Source organism: Armigeres subalbatus, chromosome 1, assembly GCF_024139115.2.
Source record: "Armigeres subalbatus isolate Guangzhou_Male chromosome 1, GZ_Asu_2, whole genome shotgun sequence".
Lineage (NCBI taxonomy): Eukaryota > Metazoa > Arthropoda > Insecta > Diptera > Culicidae > Armigeres > Armigeres subalbatus.
The window spans coordinates 139078061-139105691 of record NC_085139.1 but is presented as its reverse complement, the minus strand read 5'-3'; the positions used below and the strand labels follow the sequence as shown (position 1 = coordinate 139105691).

At 37.8% G+C, this 27631-nt stretch overlaps 1 protein-coding gene and 1 long non-coding RNA gene across 4 annotated transcripts in view; both read left to right on the top strand.

Annotated features, from left to right (window-relative positions):
* Positions 1-27631, top strand: part of LOC134205174 (cadherin-99C) — a 584755-nt gene that overhangs the window by 79512 nt on the left and 477612 nt on the right. For 2 of the 3 annotated variants that reach the window (XM_062680179.1, XM_062680180.1), the window contains exon 2: positions 2084-2720. The gene's annotated coding sequence lies outside the window, so the exon portion shown is untranslated. The remainder of the gene's footprint in view (positions 1-2083; positions 2721-27631) is intronic. The other variant, XM_062680181.1, reaches the window with a different exon arrangement.
* On the top strand, positions 23004-23622 carry LOC134206732 (uncharacterized). The gene is made up of 3 exons (XR_009978311.1): positions 23004-23120; positions 23191-23399; positions 23468-23622. It is a non-coding gene; the product is annotated as an uncharacterized LOC134206732 (long non-coding RNA).

Below are 27631 nucleotides of genomic sequence, written 5' to 3'. Positions count from 1 at the left end.
TCATCTTCGTCTCGCGTAAATAACTTTAAAAAAAATCATTGCGTTCTAAGCTTAAGGATTTTTTTGCCTTTTTTAATGAGAGAAGAAGGGAAATGTGGGGTTTGAGTAAGTTACCATCAGCGTGTGATTATACATTAACACCTCAGTGCGCAGCAAGCCATGACTCGGCTTCTTCTGGTCAGACCTCCGTGGCGTGCATACACACACTCACACACCGGAGAGCTGCTGTCATAACATTTCGCTCCGGCCATTAGAGGCCACACAGTTAAATTTTGGAAAATTTCTTTTTCTTCAATTCTAGGATCTCGTTATACAAAGATCATGGAATATTATTACTTTAAGATTTTTGGAGAATTTCTCCTTCATAAACTCCAAAAGTTCAGGGCAGCTTCTCTTGCACGAATTTTGGGAAATCCTTCCCCTAGAAATTAAGAGGAGTTCCTCCTTCAGGAATTTGGAAGAATACATCCTCCAAGAATCCTTTATCTAGGAGTCTTAAGGATTTAATTTTCCAGGAGGTCTGAGGAATGAATAACAAATGTCCTAGAATTTCTGTATGGGAATCGCCCAAGCAAAAATTTATTATCAGATCCTGAACATTTCTGTATGATTTTCATGTCCACCGGCGAAATGTTTAGGTCTAGTACTGTACTGTCCATGCGAAATTTCCATGTAAATCTTAATTTTGATTTTTTACGATTTATATAAACACGAGTCATATAAACCCGTAGGAAATTATGGTGAACGTTTCTGCTGAAGAAATGAAGAAAATCCATCCAGCCGTTTACGGGTTATGCGGATACGAACACAGGCAATTCACCGATGAAGATTCCTCAAGATGTCTCAATCTGTTGAACAGATTACGGGATGAAATTTTGCACGCCAAATTAAGGAGGGTTAATTGGCGTAGGGGCCCTCCTTAGCCGTGCGGTAAGTCGCGCGGTTACAAAGCAAGACCATGATGAGGGTGGCTTGGTTCGATTCCCGGTGCAGGTCTAGGCATTTTTTGGATTGGAAATTATCTCGACTTCCCTGGGCATAAAAGTATCATCGTGTTAGCCTCATGATATACGAATGTAAAAATGGTAACTTGGCTTAGAAACCTTGCAGTTAATAACTGTGGAAGTGCTTATTGAACACTAAGCTGCGAGGCGGCTCTGTCCCAGTGTGGGGATGTAGTGCCAATAAGAAGAAGAAGAATTGGCGTACTTCAGCCTGTGCCCTTTCTTAAGAGGGGGGAAATGAGGCCGTCGAACCTTTCCTGTTCTTCCCATATTTTCGACATAATATGGTGTAGAAATTCGCTCACTATCACGTTGGATAGATGTGTTGTATTGCTCAACTAGTGTTGGTTGAGTCATACATACTAAATGTCAAAGTCTCATGGCTGATCGTCACCAATTTGAGCACATCTTATTCCGCACACTCACACGTGTCATGCTACTGCAAGTTGTTACGACTATTTTTGCGCACCCTAACAGCAAAATAGTATTGTAAAAGGTCAGTGCAATAACAGCTTCACGTCCAAAGGTATGCTTTGATAGCCGAACGGCTCCGATGGGCTTGTTTTGCCTGTGCTGCCGTCCAATCTATCCGATGCGAACCAAAGCAAAGGTGGAAATAGCTACAATAAATTGTAAATTTATTATATGGATTGAGTGGTTCTCGATAGACCAGGGCTAGAGCCGCGACCAAGTGCTCCTCGATTGGATCCTAGAGATAGCTCGGGATAAGAAAAATTTGCTTTCAATGGTCATCAATTGTCAAGATCGCCAGCTGAGTTTTGACCTCCGCTGCACTTTTTCCCGCACGGAGGTTTGTGTGAACTTGCAAGAAGGTGGTGTCGTGTATGCAAATGCGTTTCCATTTTTGCTCGGTGGAGGAGATATGGTAATTGAAAATTGCTATTAGGTTAGCGGTTTGTATGATCGTATAGGGAGCAAATGATGATCTCCTTCAAATTGGTTCCGCATGGTTAAATTAATGTTAGATGCATTAGTACACCATTTTGTCAATTTTGCTAGCGGTGAGTGAAACTAGATACTGAATTGTAATATGTTCCTATTTTCTTTTTTTTTTGCAGGTTAATCTTTGACACAACAACATCAGCACGTCAGCCAGACATTCGTTCTTTCAAGAAAAATATTCGAATTGAATGTAAATCTTTGTGAGTATTCCAAAACCAAGCATTTATATTGTGCCTGTTTTCTTTTTGATGGTGAATTTCAAAGATTGTATCTATCCACCTATCCACTTCAGACCGTTGCGGCAATAAGTTTTTTTTCCTGGTTTACCGCACGCCAATAAGCGATTTTCAGTACAGTACCGGGTGCTAGCTGTTGATTGATTGTAATAGCCGGTGGGTTTCAAATTGCGGTTACTTGTGAACAACGACGGTCGCGGATATCCGACGAAAAGTGGAAGATAAAGTGCTGTGATAAAGTTGGCCTTTTTTGCGAGGTATGGAATTAAGTGTATTGGCTTGTTAACGATGTGGTAAGGTGGAAATTAATGGCGCTGCCGATAGGTGGTATGCTGGATGATTGTGAATTCTAATCGTGATTCTATGAGATCGCTTGATCGTGGATTGCGCCGGCTGCATGATGGACTGTTTCTGAGTTGTTTTTGTTTTGTGTTTGTGTGGAACTAAGAAGCGACCGCAAGTGCATTTAAAACTGAGGGAAATTTATAGATGTTTTATAACATGCAGCGATAAAATGGTAAGTATGTGTACTTCTTAGGCATGACCTCATTCTAAAGACTATAGTCTCAAGGTGTTATTGATAAACTGATATTTCCCGTCAAAACTCATATTTTATTAAGCCACCATCTATTTAAAAAAAAATAAAAATCGAAACCTGACGAATGTTAGGCCAAACTTAAAAAACAGCATACATAAAAAATAGATTATTTGGGAAATTTAACCTAAAATAAAAAATCGATTGATCGAATGATTTTGACGGGAAAGATCATTTTTGCTTCATCATTTTTGCGTTGTCATAATCAATCAAATTACTGTTCTGGATAATTTGTAAATTTAAACTCAACTTTCTCCATGTTGTCTACAGCAGCGGTTCTCAACCTGGGGTACATGTACGCCTGGGGGTACCTATGCCAGCCCCCGAGTAAATGCGACTTACGTAAAAGATTATTTACTCCATTATTAGTACGATGATATTGTGGTCGCAGCATCATATTATTCCAAAATATTCGAGGTGTTACATAACTGTCTACTTGTTGAAGAATGCTCGGGCAATCTACTCTGCTTTGGAAGAACTCTTGCACCATCTCTCCGCGTTGCAAGGGCATCCAGACCAATCAGTCGGCAACGGTCCTCGTAACTTGGTAGATGCTGTGGGTCGACGGAGTGCGAATATAATAACTGTTGAACTGACTCGATATGATTTATTTGAAATCGTATTGGGTGCAAACTTTGATATTTAAATAGACCTAATTGTATCCGGCTTGAGGTATTATCTTTCAAATGCCAAACTTGAGTTGGTTGCAGTTGATTGATATGACCGATACGGTTTTATTAATCACTTTCCAAAATGTTGTTTTCACGTTCTAATGAGGCTGAGAAGAATCTGTATTAAAACACATGGTTTCGGCTCCGTATCGCTTCACGACAAATAAGTCCTAAATAAACAAAATTTAAAAAAAAACTTTCTAGAGGTTTGCTATAATAAAAAATATCATTTCTATTTGTCATAAGACGAGTATGCATTATCTCATTTTATTCCACCAGTTGACTGCAACTTTACAGATACGAATGTCGACCTCAACAGTAAGGCCGTCTTCAGTATCTCGTACCTGACTCGACTTAGTCGGAACTAGATGGGATAGTACTAACTCGTCTTATGACAAGTGAAGACATTTCACTAAAAAGCTCTTAATATTTTTGCCTTTCTCGTACACTAAGTGTACGTAAAGGCTATAGTATTGCTTCAAAAACAAAATTTTGATAGGAGGCCCGGAGGGCCGATTTTCATATACCGATCGACTCAGCTCGACGAATTGAGGTGATGTCTGTATGTGTGTATGTATGTATGTGTGTGTGTGTGTATGTGTGTATGTGTACAAATTTTGTAGACACACTTTTTGGAACTTAGCATTATCCGATTTACTCGCAACAAGTTTCATTCGACGGGGAATGCGGTCCCATTGTTTGCTATTGAAAATTGGCTCGATCGGACATTGCATTTCGGAATTATTGAAAAATCATTGTTTTTTCCCAAGGGTCCCCCCTTGGCAAAAAAAATTCAAAGCCGAAATTTTTTTTTCCGGAAATGGTGGCAATACATTTTAACTAATGCAAAAACATGCAAAATGATCGAAAAATGTGATCTATTCTCCTAAAGAGCTTTTTTGACCTTTCTAATGTGATTCTTTCAATATATTTTTTAATGCACGAGAAAGGCATCATCACTGCTAGGTGGATTAATCTGGGTTTTTTATTATCATTTCTGTGTTTCCTGAAGGATCAAAAATGAACAAAACATCGTTTAAATGTTTTGCGAGCTAAATCCCGACAAACAAAACCTTAACTCATTTTATTTTTATAGATTTTATTCAATGCGTTTAAATTATGCTTGCGTTAATGATTGTTTGAAAAACTAAATGCAATTAGCAGCTGTCAAGCATCAAGGCAAGAGCAAACAAAGCTAGACATGACAGGTAGTTTACATACCTCTTAATGCACTTTGGACCCTTCTAGGTGATCTAGCGTTTTGAAATGTGCGCAGTCATCGAAACATTTTTTGATCCCAAAGGCATGATATGTGCATGACGGTCAACATTTTCAACCTTGACCGTCGTGGGCTGTTCTTGAAATTGATTATGAAACGACGAATGATTGACTTTCGATTAAATAAAGCTATGATGAATACTACTCGATAGAAACCTTTTTTTAATTAACTTCTATAGAATGTGTTGAGAGCTCCCCTGGTTGTTCGAGCACCGCTTGTGGCGTGAATTGCCTGCCTGATTGTATATGGTGAACGCCGAAATGTTTGATGTGGCCCGATTCAGAGTTAAGTGTGTATTTGATCGAGAGGCTTTTGAATTAATTGACAGCTGGGAAAAGAATTTTTGAGACATTTGCCGTCGTAGAACATCATATTGTATTGCCGTTGTGGCACGTACATGATTTTGAAGTACTATGGTATGTTATACATCTGAGTATGTGCTAATCAGTTGTTTCATACATTCATCAATTGATTCTGTGAAGCCTAAGTTGAGCTGAGATGTAAACATTCGAACATGGCATATACTCACTAATAAAAATGAAGCTTTTAAATTCACTTATATTTCTATATCGTATCGTATTCATGAATAAACTGGAAGGAACAGTTAATGTTTGTTGTTGTGTAGAATAATTTATTCTTGAGCCTTAAATGCTATTTCCTCAAAATGATTACCATTGAATCAATCACGAACTTTACCATTCTTTTACATTGGTCCAATTACTCAATAGTTTTTCGTGCGAAGTATTAATATGAAGGGGCCCTCCTTAGCCGTGCGATGTATTCACTCGACGCTTGCCATGGCATGCACTCTCCACATAAAAATTTACACGAGGTTCGCTGCTTTTAGTACTGGCTAGGATAAAAAATACAACAGAGTTACAATAAAATATCATTAAAATATCATAAAAATACAATACATTATATTGATGAGCATTAAATTCTAATGTTTTTATATCATACTTCCAATAAACGTACAATAAATAATTTTGCCGTATTGGCAATAGAATTACATTAAATTCAACATTTGTTCGATAAAAAATTGATTTTTTTATTGTAAAGATACATATCAACTATAGACACTATAGGTTCCATAGACGAGCGCAGGCACGATTGGGTAGTTTCGATTAAGTGTGTTTTTCCACTTTTTCACAGCGTACCACGCGAATTTGTCGTCCACGCTGCGTTGCTTGGGTTGCAATAGTGACGTCATGCTCGTTTGGCTACACTCGCCTTCGCCTCAGATTGTATATGGAACCTATAGTGTCTATAATAACAACCCCTATTTTCTATTGTAAAACTGCCATTTACAATACGCTTTATGGTGCAAAACAATATTCTTTAATGTTATTCTATTGTGAGCCACAATAGAGTTTACCGTGATTACCATTAATTTCTGCGTACTGTTTCAATAATTTCTATTGTAGTTCTATTCAGTGGGTTAAGTTCAACTGTGTTACATGCATGTTCGGACCCGTGTAAGGGCCAAGCAGGCCTAACCAATGGAGCAGTGTTTGTTGTCTTCGCCATCAGTGCAGATCATGCACCTCGGTACATTGATACCTCAATTACCTCAGTGCGTCGACCAAGTCATCTGTTTAAGAAATCCCAACCAACCCTGGATAACCTATACTATCTTCGGTCAGCTTTTTATTCATAGAACTATTCAGTGCACCATCCCGCTTAAGCACGAGAATCATCTCATACTTCTGCATCCTGCCTATACAGTCGATATCTTTTCCTAAGCTTCTCTTCGCCTCTCACGGCCTTTAAGACTTCGCCATAGCTCTTACCGTTAGTTTTAATGATAATTACCGCAGCTCTATCTCTTGGTTTGCCGCGTTCCCTGGGCGATGCACTTTCAGCTCTACTTGTACCTTTCTTCTTGGCCGCAGCTGCTAACTTGCCGCCTTTTTTCCCTTCGGCCATCGCCTTCTTGGGATTTATGACCCCTCTCAAGAGTAGGCCAGCATCACGGTGAACTTCAGAACGTTCACTTGTAAACGGTACTGGCTCTCTCATCTTCTTCGGGTTTTCAACCTACATGACCTTACTCAGCACCGTTAACGGCCATGCGTCATCGCATCACGCAACTTGGCTTACCGGCAACTCCTTCACATCAATAAGGCGGCGATTTATTCCTTACTGGTTTCCCGCAGTGTCTTTCATACTTGCTTTGCCACTGTTTGATGTCCCGACTGTTATTTTGATTGAAATTTTACAAACGCTCAAAATTCGAAACCAGTTACCGGTCGAGCAATTCATACCCACCACAATCCACGAACAAATTTTGCTGCTCCTCAACGGGTAGCAAGCACTTTAGTAAATTCCAATTTTTCGAATGTACTGCTGCTGGTAGACAAAATTTCTCTTCTCAAAATGAGGTTTATACCCGTGCCCCAACGGAAAATAACGGCCATGTTGCCGATTCAGGTAGCATGTCTGCTTCCGATTTTGTTTTTTTAACTGAACAATTGCATCACATGATTGATGCAATGCTCAAAGCAAATACCATACCTGAAGCTGTCCAGGTTGGTATAAAGTACACACAAAAATTGTTATCGGATTCCGTTTTAATGGATCCAAATAATTGTGTGAAAGTTCTAAATTGGAATGCCCGCTCTCTAAAGGGTAAGGAAGATGAATTATTCAACTTCCTAAAAGTTCATAATGTACATATTGCTATTATAACTAAAACATATTTAAAATCAGAACTCTCCATTAAAAAAGATCCAAATTATTTTATCTACAGAAATGATCGTCTTGACAGCGCCTGTGGTGGGGTCGCCATTGTCATTAATAGACGTATAAATTATTTTCTTCGTTCGAAACCAAAATTTTTGAACCCAAGGTTTCTGTTGAAACAAATTTTGGACAATTTTCCTTCATTGCAGCCTACTTTCAATGCAATGGACAGCAAAAGAATTTGTTGAAAGCTGATCTTCAAATTCTAACTCGCAACAAATATAAATTCTTCGTAATTGGTGCCTTCAATGCCAAACACCGTTCATGGAATAATGCTCAAAGCAATTCCAACGGCAAAATTTTATTTGAAGATTGTTCTGCGGGATATTATACTATTCAATATCCCAACTTGTTTTTCATCCACTCGAAATCCTTCGACAATTGATTTGGTTTTAACGGGTTCAAGTCAGCTGTGTGGCCAATTGGTAACTCATGTTGACTTACTTTGACTCTGATCACCTTCCTGTGACATTTGAAATCTCACAAGAAATCATTTATAATCCAATCAGCTCTACTTTTAATTATCATAGAGCTGATTGGGATTTATATAAATATAAAATTTTGATGTTGATATTCCTCTTGATACCAAAAGTGATATTGACAATGCGCTCGTATCTTTGACAAATTTAATTGTCGAAGCTAGAGGCATTGCAATTCCTAAATGTGAAATTAAATTCAACTCCATTATTATTGACGACGATCTTCAGCTACTGATCCGTCTTAAAAATGTGAGGCGAAGGCAATACCAAAGAACTCGCGATCTCACGTTGAAAGTTATTTGGCGAGATTTGCAAAATGAAATTAAAAACCCAGATCAATCCACCTAGCGTTGGTGGTGCCTTTCTCGCACACTAAAAAAATAAGAAAAACGCGTAAGAGAGGTCAAAATAGCACTTTAGGGGTATAGATTTTACTCAATGCATATCCATTTGCAGTCATTTGAATTCATTGCTGCAATCCTAGAAAAAAATTTTTTTTTTCGAATTTTGAAATTTTTTTCCCAAGGAAGGACCCTTGGCAAAAAACAATGTTTTGCCTTTCTCGTATACTAAGTATACGGTAAAGGCTATATGATCGCTCCAAAAACAAACTTTTTATAGAAGGCCCGGAGACCCATAGTGTTATATACCAATCGACTCAGTTCGACGAATTGAGCTGATGTCTGTGTGTGTGTGTGTGTGTGTGTGTATGTGTGTGTATGTGTGTGTGTGTGTGTGCGCAAAACTACTCAGCAAAATGTCACTCATTTTTCGGGCACTTATCCTCAACCGATTTGCTTACAACAAGTTGCTTTCGACGCAGAATCCTGTCCCATTGTTTCCTATTTGAAATTGGCCAGATCGGACTATGGGATCGAAAGTTATGGCCAAAATACAAATTCATACAAAAAAATCGCGTAAAAAATGTCACTCATTTTTCGGACACTTATCCTCAACCGATTTGCTCGCAACAAGTTGCATTCGACGCAGAATCCTGTCTCATTGTTTCCTATTTGAAATTGGCCAGATCGGACTATGGGATCAAAAGTTATGGCCAAAATACAAATTCATACGAAAAAATCGCGTAAAAAATGTCACTCATTTTTCGGACACTTATCCTCAATCGATTTGCTCGCAACAAGTTGCATTCGACGCAGAATCCTGTCCCATTGTTTCCTATTTGAAATTGGCCAGATCGGACTATGGGATCAGAAGTTATGGCCAAAATATAAATTCATACAAAAAAATCGCGTAAAAAATGTCACTCATTTTTCGGACACTTATCCTCAATCGATTTGCTCGCAACAAGTTGCATTCGACGCAGAATCCTGTCCCATTGTTTCCTATTTGAAATTGGCCAGATCGGACTATGGGATCAGAAGTTATGGCCAAAATACAAATTCATACAAAAAAATTTCGCGTAAAAAATGTCACTCATTTTTCGGACACTTATCCTCAACCGATTTGCTCGCAACAAGTTGCATTCGACGCAGAATCCTGTCCCATTGTTTCCTATTTGAAATTGGCCAGATCGGACTATGGGATCGAGAGTTATGGCCAAAATACAAATTCATACGGAAATATTGCGTAAGAAATGTCACTCATTTTTCAGGCACTTATTCTCAACCGATTTGCTCGCAACAAATTGCATTCGACTAAGAATCCTTTCCCATTGTTTCCTATTGAAAATTGGACAGGTCGGACTATGGGATCGGAAGTTATGACCAAAATACCTTTTTTCATAAAAATCACAAAAAATGTCACCTATTTTTCGGACACCTAACCTTAATCGATTCACACGCAACAAGTTGCATTCGACGCAGAATCCTGTCCCATTTTTTCCTATTGAAAATTGGCTAGATCGGACTATGGGATCGGAAGTTATGGCCGAAAAACCATTTTTGCTTTTTTATACGAAAAGGCTGTATGTTCGCTCCAAAACCAAACTTTTACAGAAGGCCTGGAGAGTTATATACCAATCGATTCAGCTCGACGAACTGAGATGATGTTTCTGTCTCTCCCACTTCATACGGGAGTTTAGCAGAAAGACGGTCATGAGATTTATATCATAACAAATATTGCCCTCCGCTCGCGTGATGGGAATGACATTTTCGTTTTCTTTTGTGTAGTCGGAGCTTCAGTTCAACTAACATCCAAAAGTGATATCCTTAAAATATATGACTGGGTGAAATAAAACAGGGTTATGTACGTCAAAAAGATTGGAAAAGGAAACAAAAATGTCGAAATTCTTATTAGCATATTGTAGATCAAGCTGAAAACCGAACCGAGGTCCCGCGAAATCGCATTTTCTCGCATTTCCGGATGTTGCAACTGCATCGCGAGTAGTGCGTCGGGCACCACTCGCGATGCAGTTGCGACATCCGGAAATGGGACAAAATATGATTTTCGGTTTTCAACTGGATCTACAATATCTTTGCCATAAATAATCTGATTTTCATAGAACGGACAAAGAAATTTGTCTTTTTTACTCCTAGCCACTAGCTCATCTTTTTTCAAGCACACACATTTTACGAAGGTCGAGAAAGGCACCATCACCGCTAGGTGGATTAATCTGGGTTTTTTTAATAACTTTGGAACGCAATGATCGGGCCAATTTTAAATTGAAAACAACTAGACTGCAATCCGCGTCGATTGCAACTTGTTGGATAATGCTAAGTACAAAAAGTGTGTCTCACATTTTTGTACACACACACGTACAGACATCACCTCAATTCGTCGAGCTGAGTCGATTGGTATATAACACTATGGGTATCCGAGCCTTCTATGAAAAGTTCGGTTTTGGAGTGATCCTATAGCCTTTACGTATACTTTGTATACGAGAAAGGCAAAACGTTTCGCTATTCTGAGAAATACCATCTTTGAGAATAATGTTTCGAAGTTGGATCCCAGTTAGAAACCCTTTTGGAAATTAACGAAAATTCTTAACCTTCCGGGACTCGCTACATCTTGGACCGCTCACGCAGTCCCGCCTGTATTGTGAATGAGAAGCGTGCTTTTTTCGAACCTGTTGTACTTTTTACAACGGCGCGAGTCCCCGAAGGTTAAAAAAACCTCAAAAGTCAATTCCAGCGCTTAAAGAGGGGAATAAAATTTTATTAACAAATGGCGAAAAGGCTCAAAAACTTGCTCAGCAGTTCGAGAGTGCCCATAATTTTAGTCTAGGTCTCACTAGTCCAATAAAGGATCAAATTACACGGAGCTTCGAAGCCACTCTCAATCAAGGGAATGTTTTTAACCTTCGTTGGGAACTGATTTGGATGAAGTGAGATCTATTACTAGAAAATTTAAAAATATTAAAGCCCCGGGTGATGATGGTATTTTCTACATACTTATCAAAAAACTTCCTGAGAGCTCTTTATCCTTTTTAGTTAAATTATTTAACAAATGTTTTCAATTGGCATACTTTCCAGATAAATGGAAAAATGCCAAAGTTGTTCCAATTTTGAAGCCGGACCAAAATCCAGCTGAGGCTTCTAGTTATCGCCCAATCAGTTTACTTTCTTCAATAAGCAAACTGTTTGAAAAGATTATTTTTAACAGAATGATGATTCATATTAATGACAATTCTATTTTTGCTGATGAGCGATTTGATTTTCGCCATGGGCATTAAGCCACTCATCAGTTATTAAGAGTAACGAATTTAATTCAGCTCAACAAACCTGAAGGATATTCGACTGGAGTTGCCACGGTGCCCCGGTAGACCGTTATTATAAAATAAAAATGTCCATCAAAACCAAGTACAGGGCTCGATTCCTGTGGTAATTCTTCACCTCTGGACCAATTTTAAAAAAAATCCCTAGGAGGAATCTCGAGAAATCTTGATTTGAAGTTTTTAGTTAAGGAATTTCAAAAGAATCTATATTGTAATTCAATAATATCCCCAAAATACCTTAAAAGCCGTTCAAAAAGTGGCCCAAGTCGTTTTCAACCAATTGGCATTTGTTGCCCTTTATTACAATTATACATTTTTACAACTGATTAAGCTCACCAAACTGACTTAGGTATGTTTTTGTATTGCTTGAAGCCGTCTATCTTCAAGAATGCTACCTCTCGTTCAGAACCATTCATGAATTCGCGTGCAGGCTGCAGATTCTTTGTTGAATGCCATTCAGATTAAAGTTTGTATTTTTTTATTGTATTCACAAATGTATTCGAGTATCAGAAGTAAAGATTGGAGTATGGAAAAAAACCAACAGCTTAAAGATTTGTTTAAAGTAGTGTAGTTGTTTAGCATTATATAACAGGTTAGATCTTCGTCAGATGCTGTAACAATTGAATTGACGAAGCTTTATCATATTCTGAGATTTCCCCGCAAAAGGATCATCGGACTGGTAATGACTCCAAAGATGGCGGTAAGGAAAAGCTATTTTCAAGAGCGAGCTCGGCATATAGGATGAGATCTCGAGAACCAAGGAAAACATCAGGTAAAAAGCACAAGAGAAAGAAAAAAAATTACTAGCTTTGTGCATACTATTTTGGGTTTTCGGTTACGACGAAGAAATATTCAATTTTTGAACTTAAAAAAAACACTCTAATAAAGAAACAAAATGAACCTTTGCTTATCTCCGTCACTGCACATCTAGTTCGGAATTGTTAATACGATTTTAAAGTTGCTCGAGAAGCGCTATGTTGAGTAAATTTATGGGTACAGATGAGGCATCAACAAATTGCATAGAGTTCACTAGAATCCCGATCTTTCGGATTACGTCATTACTCTGCTTAAACATTAACAATTTTCTAATTAATATTTCAATCAGCAGGTTCTGAATGATTTCAAAAAAGTGTAAGCAAGATACAGCTCTTTGAAATTCGAGCATGGTTCTGAGGAAGCAATCGATGGCTTTGCTAGCAGCTAGAAAAAGCAGCAGCTTCCATTCACGTCAAAGTACCATATCTTGAATTATCATGCTTCAGAGTTCTGTAGAGGTACCGGAATAGGTTTTGGCTTTCATATCAAACATGCTTTTTCTAGCCCGTTGATTAGAACTTTGACGAAATTAGACAGCAAAGATCGGATAATAAGTGCTGTGATCGAGTATAACAGCTTCTAACTACTATTATTCTACACGAACTCTGGTCTTACTTCCTTCTATTATGAACATAAACACTAAATTAAAATTAATTTTTACCTTTCATTCTATTAAACATTGAAAGCAACACTTATACTAAACTCGAGCAAGTTAGCCATACAAAAACATACCTAAGTCAGTTGTAAATATTTATTCGCGTACTTAGGACCATCTTTGGCGTTGTGCACCATTCGGTGTATGGCGGCGAAGGATGAAACAAGAACTCGCCCAGCTCTACGGCGAACCCAGTACCCAGAAGGTAGCTAAAGCTGGAAGGGTACGATGGGCAGGGCATATTTCAAGAATGCCGGACAGCAACCCTGCAAAGCTGGTGGTTACTTCCGACCGGCAGGTTCAAAAAGAATTGAAGGACATCTATCTAGGTGGATTAATCAGGGTTTTTGGTGATATTTTTGGATTCTTTTGAAATTTCTTAACTAAAAACTTCAAATCAAGATTTCTCGAGATTCCGCCTAGGGATTTTTTTAAAAATTGGTCCAGAGGTGCAGAATCACCACAGGAATCGTGCCCTGTACTTGGTTTTGATGGACATTTTTATTTTATAATAACGGTCTACCGGGGCACCGTGGTTGCTCTTCTTGATATAGAGAAAGCATTTGACAGTGTTTGGCATGAAGGTTTGATTGTAAAACTGATGAATTTTAATTTTCCTCTGCACACTATTAAACTGATACAAAATTATTTATCAGATCGTTCGCTGCAGGTAAACTATCAGAATTCTAAATCTGATAGATTACTTGTAAGGCTGGTGTCCCCCAAGGCAGCATACTGGGGCCCATATTGTATAACATTTTTACTTCTGACTTACCTGATTTACCACCAGAGTGTCAAAAATCTTTGTTTGCAGATGACACGGGCCTTTCAGCCAAAGGGCAAAGCCTTCTTGTCATTTGTAGAAAATTGCAAAAAAATGGATATTTTCTCCACTTACTTGCAAAAATAGAAAATTTCCCCGAATGCTTCCAAAACTCAGCTTATAACTTTCCCACATAAGCCGAGAGCTTCTTATTTGAAACCTTCTAGCAGACATATTGTCACTATGAATGGGGTTCCAATTAATTGGTCTAGCGAAGCTAAATATTTAGGACTTCTGCTGGACCAAAAATTAACTTTTAAAAATCACATTGAAGGCCTTCAAGCCAAATGTAACAAATATATTACGTATTTATATTCACTTATAAACAGAAAATCAAAACTTTGTCTTAAGAACAAACTTTTGATTTACAAACAAATTTTTAGACCTGCCATGTTGTATGCTGTGCCAAAATGGACTAGTTGCTGCAATACCAGAAAGAAGGCACTTCAGAGGATTCAAAATAAAATTTTGAAAATGATTCTGAAGTTGCCTCCGTGGTATAGTACCAATGAATTTCATAGAATTTCTAATATTGAGACATTGCAACAAATGTCCATCAAAATAATTTCCAATTTTTTTCCAGATTTTATGAATTTGGCCACAATATTCTTTGATATGCAAAGAATGTTTAGGCCAAATTTGAGCCTAGTCAGTCATAAAAAAACCCTGCCAATAATAGAACAAAACCTGCCAAAGCCGTCATTCCCCCTACTGGAGTAGCAGAAAATATCTCAATATGCCACTCTATTGCAACAAAAATCAAAATAAAGCTTGAACAATAAGCTTTGGCTTTGCTGAAAACACTTTGTTGCTAAAATATCTTTTTCAAGGTGAAATTAATTTTTTTCATCCTAATTTGTTGGCATGAAAAAGCTTTCAATTAATTAGTTGGTTGTAGTTGGAATCTAGAGGTATTGAAGAACAGAAATAGTGTGAGAAATGATCAATAAAATGCATTGATATTTATTTTATCTTACTGAAATTGATAATCAAGTTCACATAACTGTAGGGTAGTGTTCTGGGACCAATTTTATTTATTTTATACATTAATGATATGAAAGGAGCCATTCGTCACTGTGATATCAATCTGTTTGCCGATGATACAGTTATATTTATTGGAGAGAGGGATGTTAAAATAGCTAAAATGAATGAAGATATACAAGGGTTGAATAAGTGGTTGAAAATTAAAAAGCTTAAACTGAATGTGCTTCATATCTACGATAAACTTATATTTAAGGAACACATTGACGAAGTGATTAAAAAAGTAGCTAGGAAATATGGCATGTTAGTTCGTTTGAAGAGTCAATTGACTTTTTGGAGTAAAATATTTCTGTACAAGACCTTAGTAGCTCCACATATTGATTATTGTTCTTCTGTGCTATTTTTAGCCAGTGATATCCATTTAATTAGATTACAAAGATTACAGAACAAGTTCATGCGATACATTCTTAATTGCAGTAGATATACCTCCATTTTATGCATGTTAGAAACCTTACAATGGTTCTCTGTGAAAGAACGAATAATATTTAATGTACTGACAATGATTTACAAACTTAGTAATAATAGTCGAGGACATAACACACATACACATAGAACCCGACAAATTGATGATTTACGTGTTGTGCCGTTTACTATGACAATGACGCAGAAATCAGTTTATTATAGTGGCATAAGAATGTATAATCAGCTGCCTAGAACTATTAAAGATGTTAGAACTATCTCCGAATTTAAAAGAAATTGCTCAATATGGATTAAAAATATGTATAGATAGTCAAGAATGTTATTTATGTAGAGATAAGAGTTTTATTATAAATTATCAAATGGTAAATAAATGAAATGAATGAATGTTAGTAAAAATTCACTTGCACTGATCTGATTTTAATAAACAGGCTTGAAAATTCAAGCTGTTCAATAATAGAAGCAGAATTATCAATCGCCTCCAATAGTTAACCACCATCCAATGTTAACCAAGCGATCAATCATCAAACCATGCTCCTATTCCTGGGGCTCTAAGAATATGTGATCGAGAACGAACAATAATTTGGTTTCATTATGCATATTTATTTAAATTCCTTTTCGACACACCTTTCTCGAGAAGGCGTGCTCTTACTCAGCTAGTAGAGCGTTCAATAAGAAGCAGCAGCAGCGGTAGGAGAAAATTTTGCGGCACCGCTAAGAATAATCACGAACCAAGTTGGGCTCCGGCTGATCGAAGAATATCGCTAATATGATTAGTGGTCGTTTGTACGCGTGAGCTCTATCATCATTATCGGCCTTTCCGCGGCATCGAGCGCGATCGTTCATCATTACTACTGGCTTCGGGGAATCTGGGGCGTGGGTAGGACGTTCTTGTGGTAAGGCATAAATATTACCAGTAGTGTAACTAACGAATAGGGTTTAATGGGGAGGCATATGGATGGCAACCAAACCCCTAGACGCTACACCAGTGACTGATTGTTCTACTGAGCAGTTCTTTTTGTTCGCCGATAAATAGCACTGTACAGAAAAATTATAAGCATGAAGTTCTTCTAGGCCTTAACCACGAAAGCTAAAGCACAGACAAACAGATGTACTACTAAATAAATAACTATCGACCAGGAAATGCGTATTTCATAACTACTGAAGCAAGCAAGCAGGCAAGCAGTATCATAACCTTTCGTATCGGCGCATTTCACTCTGGTGCCTTTTGTTGACAATTTCGTACGAAACTTTATTTCTTGTACATGCAAGTAAGTGGAATTGAGCGATGAATTTTTCAGAAAAAAAATGTTCAAGCTGTTACGTCTGTAGGTCTGTGGCAGCATTGTCTGACATATATAAGTTTGAAGTAACAATCTTCTGAATTCGAGATGTGATGAAGGATTGTTTGTTCCATGATGTTTTATGTTTCTTTTAGGTTGCTTCTTCATTTCCATACGAAAAATAAATCTGAAACAAGTTTTCTAACAGATACTCTAACTAGATTTGGTCAAGTGAGCAACTTTAAAAGTGGGATCTGAAATAGTGGCAACGATAATCTGAATTTTATGATCGCAAGCCATCAATTGAGGAAACTGATAAAGCAATGAGAAACTTCCATTGTCTTTTACTTTTTTTTTATAGTTCCAAAATGACGTTATTTCCCATATCATTCTAAAATAGATATAAAAAACTTCACGCAGGAGTAATACACTCAATTTATTCAATCAGATTTTAACTTATCTGCCATCAATATACTACAGAAAATGAGTTTTGAAAATGATTGTGTTTTATATATTTATTTGTATATAGTTCATAAGATCTTAATATTTTTGTCTACTTTGTCTTCTATTTCAAATAAAACATTAATCATTTTAAATGTTCAAAATATTCCTCTTTGAATAATATTGTCAATCTAAGATTGAATACTCGAAGGTCAACCCTTCCAGGAGCGTTTGGTTTGCCCTTTTATTAAAAATATGCTTCAATATTATTATTATTTATATTGTATTTGGAGCTTCCTTCCTGTATGGCTATATCAGTATAACAACGATTCTTAGTTTTACAAATTGAACAAATTAACAGCTAATCTTGAAATTATCGTTAATGAGTCACGCTTAATTTTAAATATAAACCGGACACCTTAATCCAATGCTACTTAATGTCGATTGAGCACGAGCTGAAGCTTGTGTAATGATAAAATTACAAAACTAAAGGTGGGGATAGATAAACTGTTGATAAACATATACTTACCAATTCAAAATTTCTTTGAATATGTAGACCTGATTCCTAAGCTCAGTAAGTCAGTAAACTGTTAAAAAAATCACTGCCTGGTGGACTTGTAGTACTGCGTTTATCCTACAGTTTTGTTGAAAATTACGTTGTTCAAATTCCATTAGATTCGGAGATAAAGTGCCAGTTATACTAACTTATACTGAATGATTGCAATTTATTTCAATTTAGATTTGGCGACCTCATTCTACGAACATTAGACTTCAAGCAATGTACTGTATGATGTAATTGCAGAAAACAAAACAAATAAATAATCCACCATGCAAAAGGTTTAAAGATTAGCTTCTGGAATGATTTATTGGCCAATGTATTAAACTCTGATAAATTGTGTGAAACCATTGCCCCGCTTGCAGGGATCATCGTATCGTGATCGATTTTTTTTTCGCCAAGCTGTACATAGGCCCAATTTTTTTTATCGGTACATAATGTGACTCCTTAGGCCGATATGTCAATAGGTATCCAAATTTTATGATTGTGTAAATTTTGCGTATCAAAATAAAGAAAACAGTTTGTGCGTACTGAAATCTATGAAGGTCGGAATACCATATTAAAAGTATGGCGAACAAAAGTTTACATAAAACTAAATGTTGGGAAACAAGATTTGTTCGGCAAAACTGTTCAATGTGCATTGTTCATTAGCTGAAGGGGGATATATGTATCAATGCTTGTTTTTTATTATTAGCTAGTAAATTGGTTGGCAATTATTTCCTCTGCTTTACGCATCTTATTGAAGAGTTACGCAGCTCAGACAGATGTTTCGAGGATGATGAATTGCTGCAGCGAGAGCGAAAGTATCTCGTTTAGGTACATTTGTTGTGTTACGTATGTTCGCATTGATCAAGCCCCTTTAGCATAATTGCTTTGTCTTTTTTTGGTTTACGTGATCCACACTATGTTTTAATCGCTTTTGTTATTTAAAATATGAAGCTGTGTTCTATACGTCCAAACAGACTAGTGACGCTGTTTCTGCTGGTGATGGATTTCTAGCGGGTCGCTGAAGCGCAGCAGTTGGTCTAGTGACCCAACACTGACTGTGACACTAACCACCTCAACATAGCCTCAAAAACTGGTCGAACGAGGCAGGCTATGACCAACCATTGTTTTATTTAGTTTTCGTTGATTGTTTTGAAACCTTTTTTTTTGTTCTCATGGATTACTAGTCGAGTTTGAGGCAGTATGATCAGATAATTGCATAATTTGTTATTTATTTGTGTTTTGGTCGTTGGCCATTTTGTGCCAGGTCGCAGCGTGGAAAATGGGACACGAACTTTTAAGCTTAACTGACTGCATATTTTAGAAATGAATTGTTTTGGCGATAATGTCAGTAAGTTCAAGTTCGTAGTCTAAGGAATGGGTGAGGTTACATCACTATAGCATACATATACGTATTGATGTCAGTTCACTTCACTTTATGTTGATTATTGTTCTGGATGGATATAAAGAGTATTTTGTTTAGCTTTAGCGTTTTGTTTTAGCTAAAGCTTACGATAGACTCAATAAAATTGAAGTTGTTCGTTAGATGAGCATATCTCGAGTAGAAGTGTAATAGCAGTTGGTACGAACATGGTGCGCATAAGTGAAAATATACTCGGAACCGCAAATCAACTCACTTTATGGTTCCTTACACTCAAATCCGCCCTTACGTAGAAGAAGCCAAAAGTAAATAAAATGCAAAATGGTGAGCAGTGTTGTAAAAACTCAAAATCTCAAAACTCATGCACGATTCAAATCAATCTTGAATTGAAACGCATCAAACTCAGCACCCAAAATGTCATGGATGAGTAGAATCATCCATTTGAATCATCGTAGGTTTTCTTTTGTTCTTCTTCATTAAAAACAGAGAATTGACGTTCGTCGCATAAAATAATGAATACTCTTGCATGACCTCAAAATTGAGGTCTTCAAACTTTATTTTTTCTGTATTGCCATGCGTTAGGTACTAAAGGGTAAGACGGTATAATGTGCCCCACCTGGCCAAAACGTCCCCCTTTGCTTTCTAGCAAACTAACTAATTTAGGTTATAAATCAGTTGGTACCTTTAAATGTTTGTAAGTCCATCGTACTATGCGCATGTGGAAGTATTTCTGTATTCCACAATGTAAATAATAGCAAAATTCAAAAAGTTAAAAAATTGATGTAACTTACCGTGTTTGGTTGCTCAACATTATAGAGCGACGCTGTATACTGTTCGCAAAACTTACACTAGAGCACTCAGTTGGGTTGGGCAACACAATAACTTTTCTCGGTTGCCTGTAATATTTTCATATGACTACTCACAGGCAATTCATTTACGACTTTTTGGACTACCAAATAACTCACAGTTAGCATAAATTGCGTTGAAAAGTGAAAAGTAATTATAGGTATTGCATTGGGGGCATATTATACCATATATCTTTCAAAGTTTAGATGCAGGAGCTTGAGGGAAACAAATTTTCCATCTTTACTGCATTGCAGCATGTATAATGAAGTGATTTTAAGGTTTGTCGATCGTCTGTTATTTGAAAGTTGTGCTCTGAAAATACGGGGTGAGGGCTATGGAGGCCATTATGGTAACAATTTTTGAATATTGAAATAACTTATCATTTAAACTTGCAGATATAACATTTACAAGACTAATAGAAAAACACATGAATCGCTCACATAAGGTTTTGCGACTTTTTAACGCTAAAATTTGTTTCAAAAATGAGTCTGCTACAAAATGGCACAAGGGGTATTTTTACTACTTCATTAAAGTTAATTTTTAATATGTTTGTAATTTCACGCATACGTCACTTTTCCAGATTAGGGCGACATGTAAGTATTCAATTGAATGAATATTCGATGAATTCATACTCTGTATGATTTTGCATTTAATATCACTCTTCTCTACATGCCATGGAGATCAAACATAATCTTAGATACAACAATCATCTACTGCCTATGCTAAAATTCCTCGGTCTTGTTTATTTCTTGTTTTGGGTAAATTCATTCATACTGCATACTGCATGAAAGGAGGCTTCCGAGCCTCTTGAGAGGAGGCTTCCGAGCCTCTTGAAAGGAAGCTTCCGAGTCTTTTGAAAGGAAGCTTCCGAACTACTTCATATGAGGCTTCTGAGCCTCTTGAAAGGAGGCTTCCGAGCATCTTGAAAGGAGCCTTCCGAGCCACTTGAAAGGAGGCTTCCGAGCCACTTGAAAGGAGACTTTCGAGTATCTTGAAAAGAGGCTTCCGAGCATTTCAAAAGGAGACTTTCGAGTCTCTTGGAACGAGGCTTCCGAGCCTTTTGAAAGGAGGCTTCCGAGCCTCTTTAAACGAGCCATCCAAGTCTCTTGAAATGAGGCTTCCGTGTCACTTTAAAGGAGGCTTCCGAGTCCCTTGAAAGGAGGCTTCCGAACCTCTTGAAAGGATGTTTTTTCCGAGGTTTTTTTGTATAGAGAGATGGAGGGAAATCTGCAAACAGACACTTGAAATTATCACTCAGCGAGTGGGATTGACAGAAGGCAGACCCACTAAACCCATTCAAGTAGCGCAAGGTTACTTAAGTTACCCACTTTGCTAATACCCTGATACTGTCTCCCAGGATTACTTTTGGAGAATATGCAGTACTCATCCCGTATGAGGCTTACTTACACACCCTGGCACTCTCCCTGACGCACCATATGAGATGCTCACCACTAGCATACAATGTGAGTCTAACTTGGGTGCTCATCCTTTACGCACCACGTGAGTCTAACTTGGGTGGACACCCTGCAACCTGATTCACGCTCTAGTACACAAATTTGTGACTAATGTGGATGCTCACACCCTGCCACTCCTCCTGACACACCATGTGGACTTACTTAGGTTCTCACTTCTGACATGCCATGCGAGGCTGACTTGGATGCTCACTCTACTATCCTCTGCCTACCTCGGCATGTGCAGTCCATACTAACACCTTTGCGCTCACTCTTTTGCCATTCCTCGTTGTGGCGACTGCGTTTGCCACCCGCTGCGACACTCTTACCTCGACATGTGAAAACTCTCATTCACTTCGCCGCGCTCAGCCTGTTTTCGCCATAACTAAACAATCACAAGTTAGTCATGTTGCAAGCTGCAGGTAATCTGAGTGGTTGCAGTCGAAACTGCGTTCCACTTCCCCACCGCTTGGCACATCTTATGGATGAGGGTATTCGGGGTTGTGTCCCGACCGCAAACGTCAAGCAGGCTAATTTTGAAGTCGAAACGAAGACATACGAACAGTGTGCCTAAACCTGTGGAGGTCAGCCAATACTTCCACATGTGTATAGTACACGTCCACATTAGAGGAGCGTGAGTATTTAGAATGTCTGGCGGCTATACACATTCTTCATCAGCAACTGTACTGATCAAGAGAGGTTGTGTAAGCTATTTGCCAGTCGGTCGTCAAGCTCAGACCCGACCGCATTGCGTAGGCAAGAGCACGCAACTCAAGTTCAGTTCATTCAAAGGTAATTGCCTATTTCCGGGGATTAAACCACCCGACTTGGACGTTAATTTACAATGTTATGAAAACTCATATGTGAATATGTACGTTATGTGGAAGATATTGATTTGGAAAATGTATTGGAGGTAACCACTTTCCCTTCGATGGGATTCGAACCCATGACCCTACAGTACGCTAGACTGGTGCTTTACCCACTAAGCTACGAAGGACCTCCGTCGGCCTTCGCAACCTAGAGGCTAATGAACGTGTGGAAGCATGTTGAAGTATTGGCTTGAGAAATGGATTGCGAGTGATTTGACTATGCGTCCAATTTGGGAATCTCGAGCTCGTTCAGTAGCCTCTAGGTTGCGAAGGCCGACGGAGGTCCTTCGTAGCTTAGTTGGTAAGCACCAGTCTAGCGTACAGTAGGGTCATGGGTTCGAGTCCCATCGAAGGGAAAGTGGTTACCTTCAATACATTTTCCAAATCAATATCTTCCACACAGCAAAAAAAATATTAATATGCCGAAACGTAATTTTCAGAAATGTACCTGAAAAAGATATGTAATAAGCTATTTGACGTAATTTCGTATCATATCAATGTTTTATTACATCGTTCAACGTAAACGGTAATCGACAAAACTTTATTTTGAAATCTGTCAAAAATACGTAAAATTGCCTACACAATTAATCATTTTAATACATTCAAAATAATGCACATAATGCTTGTCGTACATTCGACGTAATTTCGCCAACAGAAGCAAATAATTTTACATCAGTAATGTAATATAACCCAGCATCAACGGTGCAAGTGTCAATCTTCGGCAACGCCAGTAACTGACGCTCGAATTTTTTTTATTAGTTGTCAGGTGCTAGAAGAAGCTTGTTTGATTATGAAAATTCGCCGCATTATGTTTAAATTAAAGGTTATCAAAATCCGCAGCTAGATCAAAACATGATCGGGAATCAGGATAAATTGATTTATCAGATAATCCGCTTCGTGAACTGGATTCTCAGGTAAGTTTCTGTGCGGCGAAATTGTTTACCACCGGAGCAAAGAATTCAAACTTATTTCCTGAATTGACAGAAAATCTAAGCGGAAGTGAACCAGTTGATAGCTGTAAGAAACGAATTCTGGAAGAGATCCGCAATCACACCGGAATTGTTGTTCTGATCCTGTTATAAATGACTGTGAAACAATGTTTTCATTCAGAGCGAAGACCGCAAGAGGATCAAAATTTGCCTGTTGATCGGCTGGGTATAATCCAACGAGAAAAGTGGAACGAAGAATTACAGGTAAGTTTCTGTGAAAAACATTAAATCACCCGCTGGAACGAAATAACTCCGTTTCATACAAATTGCAGGTCGCAAAAACGCCAGGCCGCTAGCAAATTAAACTTTGAGCCATTGCACTATTTCCGGAACGATCATCATGAATTTAAAGAATGTCTACGGAGTTGTGTTGTGTTAAACAAAGGTTGCATGGTAAGATTTTCTGGTGGTGATTAAAGTAGAGAAATTTGTGACAGCATGTCTAGATGCAAATCGATTTTTGAAAATTTTAATTTTTAATTTTTAAATTTTGAATTTTATATTTAATATTTTATATTTTCAATTTTAAATTTTATATATTATATTTTATGTTTTAAATTTTATAGTGTAAATCGAATTTTGAAAATTTAAATTTAAAATTTAAAATTTAAAATTTTGTATTTTAAATTTCAAATTTAATATCAGTTTTTCATTTTAAATTTTAAATTTTAAACTTTAAATTTGAAATTTGAAATTTGAAATTTGAAATTTGAAATTTGAAATTTGAAATTTGAAATTTTAAATTTTAAATTTTAAATTTTAAATTTTAAATTTTAAATTTTAAATTTTAAATTTTAAATTTTAAATTTTAAATTTTAAATTTTAAATTTTAAATTTTAAATTTTAAATTTTAAATTTTAAATTTTAAATTTTAAATTTTAAATTTTAAATTTTAAATTTTTAATTTTAAATTTTAAATTTTAAATTTTAAATTTTAAATTTAATATCAATTTGAAATTTTGAATTTTATATTTGATATTTTCCATTTTAAATTTTACATATTATATTTTAAATTTTATAGTGTAAATCGAATTTTAAAAATTTAAATTTCAGATCTTAAATTTTAAATATTTAATTAAAAAATTTAGTGTTTTGAATTTTAAATTTAATATCAATTTTTCATTTCAAGTTTTGAATTTTATATTTCATATTTTATATTTTAAATTTTAAATTTTAAAGAGCAAATCGATTTTAAAAAAAATAAATTTTGAATTTGGAATTTGAAATTTTGAATTTTAAATTTTGAAGGGGCCACAATGTTCTTTGTTATGCAAGGTATGTTTAGGTCAAATTTGAGCATAATTGGTTATAGAAAACCCCCCTGACAATAATAGAACAAAACCTGCCAAAGCCGTCATTTCCCCTATTTCAAATATTAAATTTAGTATCATTTTTTCATTTTAAATTTTGAATTTTATATTTTAAATTTTAAATTTTGAAGTGTATATCAATTTTTGAAAATTAAAATTTTAAATTTTGTATTTTGAATTCTAAATTTAATATTAAATTTTCATTTTGAATTTTTAATTTGAACTGTGTTCCCTATAAACTTCTTTCGCAAATATTACTTCTAGAGTTTATCCAGGATTTTCACAGAAAGTTCCTCTATGAACTCTTTCGGAAATTCCGCCAGGAATTCTTCAGGAAGTTCTTTTAGCAGTTCCTCCAGGAATTACTTCGCAAATTCCTCCACGGGTTCCTTCTGCGATTACTGAGAAAGTTCCTCCACGAGTTCATCCAGAAATTCCTCCAGTAGGTTTTCTTGGAATTCTTCCGAAAGTTCCTCTTGAAATTCGTCCGGAAGTTCCTCCAGGAATTCCTCCGGAAGTTCCTCCAGGAATTCCTCCGGAAGTTCCTCCAGGAATTCCTCCGGAAATTCCTCCAGGAATTCCTCCGAAAGTTCCTCCAGGAATTCCTCCGGAAGTTCCTCCAGGAATTCCTCCGGAAGTTCCTCCAGGAATTCCTCCGGAAGTTCCTCCAGGAATTCCTCTGGAAGTTCCTCCAGGAATTCCTCCGGAAGTTCCTCCAGGAATTCCTCCGGAAGTTCCTCCAGGAATTCCTCCAAAAGTTCCTCCAGGAATTCCTCCGGAAAGTTCCTCCAGGAATTCCTCCGGAAGTTCCTCCAGGAATTCCTCCAAAAGTTCCTCCAGGAATTCCTCCGGAAATTCCTCCAGGAATTCCTCCGGAAATTCCTCCAGGAATTCCTCCGAAAGTTCCTCCAGGAATTCCTCCGGAAGTTCCTCCAGGAATTCCTCCGGAAGTTCCTCCAGGAATTCCTCCGGAAGTTCCTCCAGGAATTCCTCCGGAAGTTCCTCCAGGAATTCCTCCGGAAGTTCCTCCAGGAATTCCTCCGGAAGTTCCTCCAGGAATTCCTCCGGAAGTTCCTCCAGGAATTCCTCCGGAAGTTCCTCCAGGAATTCCTCCGGAAGTTCCTCCAGGAATTCCTCCGGAAATTCCTCCAGGAATTCCTCCGAAAGTTCCTCCAGGAATTCCTCCGGAAGTTCCTCCAGGAATTCCTCCGGAAGTTCCTCCAGGAATTCCTCCGGAAGTTCCTCCAGGAATTCCTCCGGAAGTTCCTCCCGGAGTTCCTCCAGGAAATCCTCCGGAAGTTCCTCCAGGAATTCCTCCGGAAATTCCTCCAGGAATTGCTCCGGAAGTTCCTCCAGGAATTCCTCCGGAAGTTCCTCCAGGAATTCTTCCGAAAGTTCCTCAAGGAATTCCTCCGGAAGTTCCTCCGTGGTTCCCTCCGGAAGTTCTTCCGGGATTTCCTCTGAAAGTTCCTCCAGGATTTTTTATGAAGGTTCCTCCGGGATTTCTTCCGGAAGTTCTTCCAGGATTTCCTCCGGAAGTTCTTCCAGAATTTCCTCCGTTAGTTCTTCCGGGATTTCCTCCGGAAGTTTCTCCGGGATTTCCTCCGGAAGTTTCTCCGGGATTTTCTCCGGTAGTTCCTCCGAGATTTTCCTCGAAGTAATTCCTGGAGGAATTTCCAAAGGAGTTCCTGGAGGAACTTTCGAAGGAATGCCTGGAAGATCTTCCGAAAGAACTTTCAAATGAATTCCTGGAGGAACTTCCGGAAGAATTCCTGGAGGAACTTCCGAAGGAATTCCTAGAGGAACTTCTGAAGGAATTCCTGGATGAACTTCCGAAGAAATTCTTGGAGGAACTTCTGAAGGAATTCCTGGAGGAACTTCCGATGGAATTCCTGGAGGAACTCCCGAAGGAATTCCTGGAGGAACTTCCGAAGGAATTCATGGAGGAACTTCCGAAGGAATTCTTGGAGGTACTTTCCAAAGAATTCCTGGAGAAACTTCCGATGGAATTCCAGTAGGAACTTCCGATGGAATTCCAGTAGGAACTTCCGATGGAATTCCAGTAGGAACTTCCGAGAGAATTCCTGGAGGAACTTTCGAAGGATATCCTAGAGGTACTTCCGAAGGAATCCCTAGAAGAATTTCCGAAGGAATTCCTGGAGGAACTTCCGAAGGAATTCCTGGAGGAACTTACGAAGGAATTCCTGGAGGAACTTACGAAGGAATTCCTGGAGGAACTTACGAAGCAATTCCTTTGGGAACTTCCGAAGTAATTCCTTGGGGAACTTCCGAAGGAATTCCTGGAAAAACTTTCCAAAGAATTCCTGGAGGAACTTTCGAACGGAATTCCTGAAGGAACTTCCGAAGGAATTCCTTGGGGATTTTCCGAAGAAATTCCTGGAGGAACTTTCGAAGGAATTTTTGGAGGAACTCTCAAAGGATTTCCTAGGGGACCATCCAAAGGAATACCTGGATGAACTTCAGAAAGAATTTCTGGAGGAACTTCCGAAGGAATTCCTGGAGGAGCTTCCGAAGAAATTTCTGGAGGAACTTCCGAAGGCATTCCTGAAGAAACTTCCGAAGGAATTTCTGGAGAAATTTCCGACAGAATTCCTGGAGGAACTTCCGAAGGAATGCCTGGAGGAACTTCCGAAGGAATTCCTGGAGGAACTTCCGAAGGAATTTCTGGATGAACTTCCGAAGGAATTCCTGGAGGAACTTCCGAAGGAATTCCTGGAGGAACTTCTGAAGGAATTCTTGAATGAACTTCTGAATGAATTCCTGAAGGAACTTCCGAAGGAATTCCTAAAGGAACTTCCGAAGGAATTCCTGAAGTAACTTCTGAAGGAATTCCTGAAGGAACTTCCGAAGGAACTTCCGAAGGAATTCCTGAAGGAACTTCCTAAGGAATTCCTGAAGGAACTTCCGAAGAAGTTTCTGGAGGAGCTTCTGGAGCAATCACTGAAGGAGCTTCTGGAGGAATTCCTGGATGAGCTTCTGGAGGAATTCCTGGAGGAGCTTCCGGAGGAATTCCTGGAGTAACTTCCGTAGGAATTCCTGGAAGATATTGTGAAGGAATTGGATGATACTCTGGAGGAATTGCTAGAAGAATTTTCAGAGGAATTC